The sequence below is a fragment of the Haliotis rubra genome, unplaced genomic scaffold (assembly GCF_003918875.1).
Source record: "Haliotis rubra isolate DU_JTF1 unplaced genomic scaffold, ASM391887v1 Scf428, whole genome shotgun sequence".
Taxonomy (NCBI): Eukaryota; Metazoa; Mollusca; class Gastropoda; order Lepetellida; family Haliotidae; genus Haliotis; species Haliotis rubra.
This window is the reverse complement of record NW_025767111.1, coordinates 671,317-681,699: the sequence shown is the minus strand read 5'-3', so window position 1 is coordinate 681,699 and position 10,383 is coordinate 671,317.

Below are 10,383 nucleotides of genomic sequence, written 5' to 3'. Positions count from 1 at the left end.
TCAATAACTGAAAATATATCACTCCACAAGAATAACTTCACAGATGGCTTATTTAATCAGCACACAAAAATGTGGACAACAAATCCAAACCAGCCTCCTCGATAACCACCATCATCCAGCCAAGCAGGAAACAGTAGTCCAATGGTGGCACGGCCTATTTAATCGGTTTATAAAAACAACAACGCACAAACAAATATTGCTTGGATAGCTACTAGAGAATCAGTAGCAGTTAATTTATCTATTTGTACAACGAACTTATTGCATGTGATCATATTAATTCAACTGGGGACAACATGAAACATTCTTTTATATGTATAGGTCAATCACGCTTACAAGGTAGTTATCTCAATAACTACCGTAGTGATGGTGATTAAACGGCTTACACCACGAGGGCATATTTATTTGATACGCGGGTAATGTATTAGGTATGATGAAGATTATCAAAATGAGTACAATTTTATTGTTTTTAAATAGAAATAATTGCCCGAGGGCAGTTATTCAGTTATGCTAATAAAACACTTCCAAGAACAATGGACATAACTTTCCCTAGTGGTTTAAATCCAGTTAACGGAACAAAATTGCTTGGCATGTATCCTATAGTCAGTTGTGCTGAATCTATAAACGTCCTCCCTACGTCCGCTCTACCATCCGATGTCATTAACAGGAGATGAAATAGTATATAATGATAAATGAACCGACTGAAAGTTCCCTGAGCTAATTAGTTCTATATTACAACCATTTTTACGGCTGATCTATGAAGTAATCACCCTGTGTTAACCCGTACTAACATCTCGACCCGATAAAAGTACGTTCACGAGAGGCAACTAAAATAGATCGGTTCTTTGACTTTGCTCGAAGGCATGGGACGTTATCAATACTATCAAACACCATTTTGTTAGGTTTAGGTCCACGCTTGATGCAACATTTGCATATCTAATGTGACGTAATGGTTCTGTTTGCTCTTTGTACGCTTTATGTTGTGACCATGGGGGGATTAATACATCAGGTGATGGAACGGTAACCTACGAACATGGTCACATACCAAGATCATAATCGGATCATAAAGGAACGGAACTGAACTTTATTTACACAGCGACCGCGTTCTGCAGCTTTAGAGTTCTGCAAGCGGATTCGACCCCATGATTACGCCTCCTGCCACGGATACGTATAGGCAACTCTATACACAGTGAAACTACAGGGCCAACTGAGCCACTTATATGGGAGGAAACACCCTGTATATTTACTTCGAAACATGTAAGAAACTCATCCGCAATACACGACCACATGTTAACACTGGTATGCATGCGGAATGTGAAACCTGCAGATGTACACACTGCATTATGCATGAGCCTCTATGCGTGCTCAAATGTCACAATACCAACAACGGTAATTAGTCGTGCACAAATAGCGAACAAGAATGCAGCAAATATTTCTTCTGGTGTTGAAGTATAGGAACATGTATTATGCTGGTATGAGGATGTTGATCGCTGAAGAATTGTAACTATAATCTAACCATTTAGCTTCACTTTTAATTTCGTTGTAATTTCCTCCAATCAAAAGATTTCCTTCTAGCACTGAATGAATGCAGATTTTGCCGCTATCTATCACAGGAGTATATAGTGTTTCGTATCTATCACAGGAGTATATAGTGTTTCGTATCTATCACAGGAGTATATAGTGTTTCGTATCTATCACAGGAGTATATAGTGTTTCGTATCTATCACAGGAGTATATAGTGTTTCGTATCTATCACAGGAGTATATAGTGTTTCGTATCTATCATCAGGAGTATATAGTGTTCGTATCTATCACAGGAGTATATAGTGTTTCGTATCTATCACAGGAGTATATAGTGTTTCGTATCTATCACAGGAGTATATAGTGTTTCGTATCTATCACAGGAGTATATAGTGTTTCGTATCTATCACAGGAGTATATAGTGTTTCGTATCTATCACAGGAGTATATAGTGTTTCGTATCTATCACAGGAGTATATAGTGTTTCTATCACAGGAGTATCTATCTATCACAGGAGTATATAGTGTTTCGTATCTATCACAGGAGTATATAGTGTTTCGTATCTATCACAGGAGTATATAGTGTTTCGTATCTATCACAGGAGTATATAGTGTTTCGATTGTTCGTTGTTTAACAGCAAAGCGATTTTTTTTAAGAAATATGACAGCGGTGTCTGGACCAGAAAATCCAATGATTGTCATCCTGGGCATCTATCGACGCAATTGGGACGCGATAACATGCATCTTACGACAAGCATGGGTTGTTTAAAACCAATTCTAACCCGAATCTTCGCGGAACAGTTGACTAACATAGGGATTCGGTTGTCAGGAGATTGTCAGTATACCCCGATTGATCGTTCTTTCCGTCAGTGGTCTCCCTAGCACAAAGGTGAAGTTTGTGATCGTTACACTGAACCCGGCCCTCATGTCCCTCCCTGCAATATGGCTGGAGTAGAAGTGAAAGCAACATTATCTCCTGATCAGCAGATCACCTGATCGCAACAATATCACCTCACATCCGACCTTTCTCAAATGTACTGAGGCCTATTGGGTTTCCCAGACAGCTGGTTACACATTGACATATAACGTCGACCTCTATAATATATGGAAATAAAACAATACGCATGGTATATCTATATTTACTTTATATATGCAATAGTCTGATACACCTTCCGTCGCAACCAGGAAGTATATAGCAGCCACACTTCCATGCTTTCAACCCGGACTCTCTGTTTAACTTTAAACTGAATATTTTAACTAGGAAGGACATTCATTATCAAAGTGTGATTAGATGTTGTTTCTGATATAGTCGGCTTATATACTGCGACAACACCCATCGGTTCAAATACTGTCAAGCAAGCCATGTCCGGCTGAAGTGGCATGTCTGCTTTCAACCAAATTGAATGAACAACCAATTTTCGGCAATCCTGGCTTTCCTATTTAACACGGCAAGAATGGAATAGCGACATTGCACGACACACTCAGACACACCAAAATTAGTTGATTTTGAGAAAGGTCTTTACTGTTTAGTGTTAATATAGAAATTTGTAATGTATAATGTGTTATCATGTGAACGTTAGGCAACGCTTGTGAATCTAGGCCTATTATTGCTTCTGTCAATTACACCTTTTGAGAAAGGGGGGTTGGGGTTGGGGTGCACACATGAGAAAAGGAGAGATGCACACTTCATTTTCACCCGTTTTCATGGGTCATTTTAGAAACTTTCAGGACAAAGGGTGTGTTTTCGCATCCCTTCTTTGGATTCGCCTATGGGCTTACGTGACCTATGGGAGGGGTCGAGAGTGAACGACGTTGCGGACATGGAGATTCATATAACTGTTTTCCGTTACCCGTCCTTACTAATCTGAAACTCCGTGACCAAGTGTCTAAATTGTGAAACTATCTTTAGAACCATATTATTCTTGTGGTAACTACGTATATGGGCAAGAATACACAATAAGGCGGTTACATCGTCTCTATAATAAAACATACAGCCAACACCACGATCACAGTTTACCGACAGCTATAGGCACACACACACACACACACACACACACACACACACACACACACACACACACACACACACACACACACACACACACACACACACACACACACACACACACACACACACACACACACACACACACACACACACACAGACACAGACACTCAAATATATATACATACAAACATACATACATACATAAACACACACATACACACATACACACACATACATACATACACACACATATATACATACATACACACACACACACACATATATATATATATATATATATATATATAAACTCTGTCAAAAAAGAAACGCAACCCCTGTATTTTAGAGATTTTGATCTGAAGTTTTAAGACGACACAGCATTTTTATTATTTAAGACAGAAGTCTGAAATTTGGCAGAATAATAACCAAGATGGGCATGTTTAAAATTGTCATTTCAAAAGTCATCTCACAGACACCAGTTTGTCACCAGGGGGGCGTCTTTCTCAGTATCTCGTATGAGCACCACGAGCTGCAATCACTGCACGGCATCTCCTTGGACAAGAACGGATAAGACGCCGGATTCTTTCCTGGGGAATGGCTCTCCACTCCTCCTGCAGTGCAACGCCGAGCTGTTGCAGCGTCTGTGGCGGCGGCTGACGTTGACGTACGCGTCGACCCAGAGTATCCCACAGGTGTTCAATAGGGTTGAGGTCTGGTGATTTAGAGGGCTATGGCAAGACATTGACGTTGGAATTCTGCAGAAAGTTCATTGTTGCACGTGCAGTATGAGGCCGGGCGTTGTCTGGTTGAAAAATCTGTGTCTGTTGGTCAATAATCGGGAGAAGGTGAGGCTGTAATACGTGGTTGATGTAACGTTGGGCTGTCAGGTTCCTTCAACGATCACCAAGTCTGATTTCTGGTTGTATGAGATGGATCCCCAAACCATAACGCTTTCTCCGCCAAATCTGTCCCCTGTCGGACGCAGATGGGCGCAAAACGTTCATGACGTCTCCTATACACACGTTTTCTTCCGTCGTGATGTTGCAAAAGAAAACGGGATTCATCAGAAAACCAGATGCGCCTCCAGTTTTGTAAAGTCCATATCCTTACGTTGTTGCACCACCTGAGTCGTCGGCGGAGATGTAGGGGCGTAGTACAGGTCCAACAACTGGTCTACAGGCACGTAAACCCGCTTCTTTCAGACGGTTCCTAATCGTTTGAGCTGACACTCTCCTCAAACCTGGTATTTGTGTGGCAGTCACGGTTGGTAGGGCATGCCGATTACGCAGGTGATGGACCCGAATGTACCGATCTTGAAGGGGGGTCGTGATTCTTGGCCTTCCACTTCTCGGGCGATCGTTGGTCAAATTGAAGTTGTTGTAGCGGCTCCAAAGTCGGGATATCGTTGTTTTGTGAACATTTAGGTGCCGTGCAACAGTTCCAAAACTTTCTCCGGCTTGAACACGACCAATGGCGATATTTCGGTCGGCAGCACTCAATCGTGGCATTTTTCACACAGCTTTTCATGCGACAAATGAATGAATATAATACGAAAGCACATGGGCTTTTATACACCCCTACATTAACTGCCATTTTCATGATTTGCATGTGGTTTTTTTGTGCGAAGTCACCATGAGGGTCATTTCATGCGTTGTGACGGAATAAGCAATAAAATACACTTATGCGTACAAATGCAGTTGTTTGGATGGTAATCTTCATTAATTACGTGTATAATTTCAATACATTCGAATAACATTTAGTTTGGAAGCAATAACTTCATTCAAACGAATTTTTCATATCTGAGGACAGGGGTTGCGTTTCTTTTTTGACAGAGTTTATATATATACAAACACACATACATTCATACATACATACATATATATACATATACACACATGCATACATACATACATACATACACACACATACATGTATACACATATATATACATACATACACACACATACATACACACACATGCATACATACATACAGACATACTTACATATCTGCATACATACATACACACAGACATACATGTATACACATATATATATACATACATACACACATGCATACATACACACATACATACTTACATATATGCATACATACATACACACAGACATACATACATACATACACACACACGCGGACATACATACATACACACACATACATACACACATACATACATACACACATGCATACATACACACAGACATACTTACATATATGCATACATACATACACACAGACATACATACATACATACACACATACATACATACATACACACACGCAGACATACATACATACATACACACACTTACATTCATACATATATATATATATATATATATATATATATATACATATATATATATATATATATATATATATATACACATATTCATACATGCATGCATACATACATACATACATACACACATACATACACATATGTATATACATACATACACACATACATACATACACACATGCATGCATGTATACATACATACATACATACATACATACATACATACACACATACACAGACATACTTACATATATACATTCATACATACACACATATATACATACAGACACACATACATACATACATACATACATACATACATACATACATACACACACACATACATACACACACATACATACATACACACACACATACTTACGTACACACACACACACACATACATACATGCATACATACATACATACATACATACATACATACATACATACATACATACATACATACATACATACATACATACATACATACATACATACATACATACATACATACATACATACATACATACATACATACATACATACATATACTGTGACATAGCTACATTAATTATGTAATATAACTCAAAGGTAGTTTCATGTCTAGCTCCAGACGACATTGCTTAAGTAATAACTATACATGTATACAGAATGTGTATCAAATGTGCCATACCGTCCAAATGGCTTCTTAAAATTTGTAAGGCGAGGTTTCTTACAGGATCCTCGGCACACGACATTCTCTATTTCCTCGTTGACAATGACGACGTATGTAAGAAATGTTTCACTTTCAATATATGGCATGGTGTGTAAACGCTGTCGCATTAAATATTGATGTTAAAAAATGAAGAGAAGTAATGTGGATTTTCGATCTTTTCTGCCTTTTATATCACTAACATATGGTTAAAAATAGACGACCCGACATAATTATATTTTATTCGTGTTTTTGTAATATAGCGGGATTTTCGTCATGCATGTCACGTGTTTGAATGTCAATCCTAGAACACTAGTCAAACTAAATCTTGAAATGCTCTCTGTCAGACGAGGGGGGACGTAATCGATTGAAACCTCGGATATGTTATAAGATCAGTCATTGCACTTATTATATTTATTCACTCAGCATAGTAGATTACGTACTTCATCCAAGGGCGGTGGGGTAGCCTGTAGTTGTTCGCTCGCCACACCAAAACCCCGGGTTCGACTCACCACGTTGGTAGAGTTTCTTGTAGGCTCTGCAATGATATTGCTGGAATATTGCTGAAAGTGGCGGAAAACCATAGTCACTCATGCAGGTACTTCATTCAAGGAACGGACGTATTATTTAATCGCTGCTGATCAATTTCTACACACTGACGTTCGTTGTGGGCGACAACTCAGCACACTCACTAACAGGCCGGTTAGACAAGCCCAAATCCTCTTAGTGACAGGAGAATGTCTAAATATTGGAAAAGAAGTCGCGTTCGAAGATGGAAGATATTTGTGAACACACTCCTTTGCTGACAGAACATTGATTCCTTTAACTCAAACACACTTGTGTCAAACGATTGTTTTGAAGAAACAATATGGTATTGAGTGAATCTGTGCAATCCTCAAGTAATTATCATGTCGTGACTTTGTCGAACCCTCAATTATTTACATGTGTCCCTTTAACTTCGACACCACGGTGTCTAACTGTAATATATGACGATGTATGTTGTACTATTCTGGGGCTTTGTTCAAACTAGGCAAACGTTTCGTGTCGTCTTCAGTGTCTGTTTAGCATATCGCTTGTTGTTCACCTCATTGTCTGGATAGAGCGTCTGTTCTGACAGCGAACCATTGTACTTAAATACCACTAAATCACACTTTAATATGCTAATGTGGTTCGTAATGAGTGTCTGAGTACATTTACCTGCATGTAGTTTCTGAGATCAAAATAAAATCTCAACACTGTCGATGACGTTTAGATCTTCGCAGATAATAACAGGAGCCAGTGCACTGCCGGCATAGTCAGTTATTCTGGTAAACTATTCTATGATCATCTATATTTTGTGATTATGTACCACGGTTGGTTAATAACCTAAGATCCTAGCAGGTATAACGGAGTGACTGTGCCATGTATATGAATGGTGTAAACCCGGGCTTTTATATAGCAAGCGCGATTTACATAACGTGAACATAAGAACAGATTATTTGTAATTCCAAGCTTCCATTTCGTTATCCTGTTGATTATAAGGTCAGTAAACAACGTAGACAATGAGAACGATTAAATATGTCAGTGTGGTGGTCAAACGGTTTTCGTTAACTTACCTCAAAAATGTAATTGTTAATTCATAGCTTTTTTCTTTAATTTACCAGAAAAACTATATAAGGAAAAGGAAATCCCTTGAGGCTGTCGGGATATCTCGCAGATGTTAAATACTAGTACCACCAAGAACGGTCCAGTTCCAATGCCTGGGTCATGCAGTGTTGGTCAGACAATATTAGTCGTTCTTTCAAAAATAGAAAACAAACAATAGAAGAGGGTTAAAGTACATTTGTTTATTGCCAACCAACACTGAAACATCACCCAAGTAAGAGCTCATAAGATCGGTTCCGGATTGCCCCATCCAGCTGTTTGGTCATGTGGATACAGACTCCTTGTCCCGTCCGCATGTTGCAGTGACGATGGGATGGTTACTCTATATGCAACAGTTTCACATGCGCACGTCGACTCCATCACCGAATGATAGAGAACAAGTCAGTATACACCATAATATAACCGCAATATCAGTCTGCTCAATAGTTCGAATGTGCCAAAATGTCTACTCTATTTTCATACAATACCCGTTTAAAGGATTACTGGTTCATGGGGCGATAAATTTTTGTCACTAACGCGTAAAAGCATAAGATTAAATAGAACATAAAAAGTTTCATTTCTATACAAATGGTATTTTAGATAAGAACTGGGGAAAGTGTGTCAGAATAATATACATCTCTTCTAAACTGAGCCAGGCTGCAAGCTAAATGAAAGGTTTCTAGTAATATTTTGTATTCATTAAATGATGGAACTATATACAATAAAAGTAAATATATTAATATTCTAGTGTTTGTCGACCCGGGTTAGAATTGATCTTCAGTATAAACCCATGCTTGTCGAGAGAGGCGACTAACGGGATCGGATGGTCAGGCTCGCTGACTTGGTTGACACATGTCGTATCCCAGTTGCGTAGATCGTAGTTCCGAAACATTGTACATGGACCATGCCGTTCCTCGGTGCAAGTGGGTAGAGAGGTTATTCTTGATTTGGACACATCAGTGAAAGGTCGTCTAATCGCCCTGAGGTATTTGGTAAAACCCACACCCACCCACCCACCCACACCCACACCCACACACACACCCACCCACCCACCCACACACACACCACCCACACACACACACACACACACACACACACACACACACACACACACACACACACACACACACACACACACACACACACACACACACACACACACACACACACACGAGTTAGAGCTATTAACCAGATGGTTAGGAATTATCTGGATCTGTCTAACCGCCATGCTCGTCGATTACGTCACAGGGGCTTGGAAACAATAGCATCAGGGTATATATTGTCACTGCCAGGTCTTGGAGAATCCTGTAATATAGTGCTAAGATCCATGCAGTGCAGTGACAATATTTACTCGGGTTTTTTCTCTTCAGCAGCAAAACACCAATCTTGGTTGATTACATCCTTGGGGCGGTGGGTTAGCGTATTGGTGAAAGCGTTCGCTCGTCACGCTGAAGACCCGGGTTCGATTCCCCACATGGGTACAATGTGTGAAGCCCATTTCTGGTGTCCCCCGCCGTGATATTGCAGGAATATTGCTAAAAGCGGCGTAAAACCATCCTCACCCACTCACTGTTTACATCCTTACATGTTCTGTTGATTGTCATGTTACACCTAGTGCTTCCTTTTCCCTTATAATTATCTATTACCATCACCACGCTATACTTCTTTGTGTTTCTGCGTTCAAGTCATTTTCGAGTATATCCTAGTGTTTAGAGTATACTTGAGCTTATTACCTCGAAGAGTTTATTTCTGTTTATATTTGTAATGGATATTCATAATCCTAACAATACAATTGCACAAGTATATGCCACCTGAAATGTACCTGACCAGTTTAACTATGGGTGAACAGAAATTGATAGAATAAACGTGTTTAAGTGTTTTATACACTGTTTGCATTAAAAAAAGATCACAGATAGCTAGCTAGTTTCAGTACATTGGTGCATCAAAAAGGACCTATCAAAACCCCTTACCCTACCAGTACTTAATGCCCTAAAATATCGTACATGATTGATAACCGATGTATACATCACTGTTACATTGTGTATGGTGACATCGGAGGTGATAAACACCACAGGAAGGAAAGGCATAATAGATTCGCACCTTTCATATGAATCATCAGCTGAGTGGGGATCGTAGTTTCCTCGCCCAGAAATGCCTCGTCTTCCTATCCGCAGATCGTGTCACGGTCGGCCTAAAATCATATCAGTCATCATGATGAAAC